Source organism: Dioscorea cayenensis, chromosome 17 (assembly GCF_009730915.1).
Source record: "Dioscorea cayenensis subsp. rotundata cultivar TDr96_F1 chromosome 17, TDr96_F1_v2_PseudoChromosome.rev07_lg8_w22 25.fasta, whole genome shotgun sequence".
In the NCBI taxonomy this organism is placed as follows: Eukaryota; Viridiplantae; Streptophyta; class Magnoliopsida; order Dioscoreales; family Dioscoreaceae; genus Dioscorea; species Dioscorea cayenensis.
The window spans coordinates 17,322,493-17,324,484 of NC_052487.1; positions in this window are offsets into that span (position 1 = coordinate 17,322,493).

The following is a 1,992-nucleotide window of genomic DNA, read 5'->3' on the forward strand; positions in this document are numbered from 1 at the left end:
GACAACAGTAATGACCACTATAAGAAAATTGCCAAATTGGCACTACAAAATTGGCATGGAAATAAGCTAAAATTCTGTGCCAAACATATTTTAGCATGATATTTGACACAAAAAATATCTGTATATATAGCATGGGTGACAAATATATTTTGGCAAGGTTCTTTACTATCATGCCAAACTTAAACATCATTTTTTGCGTAGTTTCATTATCATACCAAACATTATCATAGTTTTTTTGGCATTGTTTTTTGGTTTCGTGGTACAATTTTTAGCATTGTTTTCCTGGTTCAGTATTTGACATTGTTTTAACATGGTTTTTTTAATACTTTTTGCAATATATTTAACACAATTTTTGACATGACTTTATATTTGCATGATTGACACTACATTTGATATGATATTATTAAATTATTATATTTACATGTTTGGCACACAATTTGACATGGTATTATTAAATTATTATATTTACATATTTAGCATGACATTAGATACAGTATTATTAAATTATTATATTTTTCACATTTGGCATGATATTACGTAAAATATCTCATGTAAAATATAAGTAAATTATTATATTTGTATATTAGATAAATTATATTATTAAATTATTATATTGCATGTTTGATGCAGTATTTGGCAAAATATTATTAAATTATTATATTTACATATTTGGCACAAAATTTTGTACAGTATTATTAAATTATTATTTTTTATATTTGATAAGTTACTTATTTGATACCGTATTAATATATTATTAGATTCTGCATGTTTAAAGCAATATATTTTATATGTATTTAGACATTGAAAGAATTTTGTTATGGTATTTAGTATAATTTGTTATTTCCGCGACAAATTTGACACAGTTATTTTTTTTTATTCCTGACAAATTTGCATTTCAAATTTCGCATTTTCATCATTTGTCTAAGGATGGACTAGCAGCAGTACTCATTTTACTGCATCTTTGACTAATTCATCTTAGGGATGGCAACGGGTAGGGTATGGGTAGGATATGCCAAAACCCTTATCCGTACCCGTAACCCCTACCCCATACCCGTACCCTTACCCGTACCCTTCAGGGTAAAAAAAATCATACCCTTACCCTTACCCGCAGGGTACGGGTATACCCGCAGGGTACCCGCTTACCCGTTGTTCAAATTATCGAATTAAATTTAAATAATAATAAAAATAAATTAATTATATATTATATTACAATCTTTAAACACATCCATAAATTCAAAATTATAAGTTGATATATATTTGTTTATCTTAAATTATATAATCACATAAAAATGACGTCTATTTAGGACACAATGGTAACTCTACCTTTTGTTTTGTTCATATTTAACCATCTTGGTTTTTGTTTAAAATTTTTTCATATATCTACTATTTATATTTTATATAGCTTCAAATTTTATAAATATCTAGTAATATTTTGAATATAAAAAACATTATAAGTAATTCTCATAAGTTATATCCAATTGATTTTTTATTAGTATCTTATTTTTCATGATGTTCTTATAATTTTTATATTTATTTATTTTTTAATTTAATTATGATTCTTAATATATATCTAAAATTCAATTTTGATAATATTATCAAATATAAATATAGAAATTAAATAAAATTTAAAATAATATATTAAGAGAAAATTTGAAGTATTATTTTCAAATTAATCACTATGAAAATAGATATTGAGTAAATTGTGAGTAAATGTTTAGTTTTATAAAAAATTATATATATATATATATATATATATGAGAGGGGTAAGGGAGTATGGAGACGGGTTTTTACCACAGCCCTTCAACAGTGAGTGTCACGGGTAGGGGTAGGGCATACCTCTACCCGACCTCACTAGCTCAAAAACTAATGGGTATCCAGATGCCAGTACCAAGACCCGTCAAAGAGAGTAATACCCTCTTTGACCCAGAGACGGTACGCATATCCCGGCCTAGAGGGCACAAATCTGCCATCTCTAATTCATCTACGTGTTTT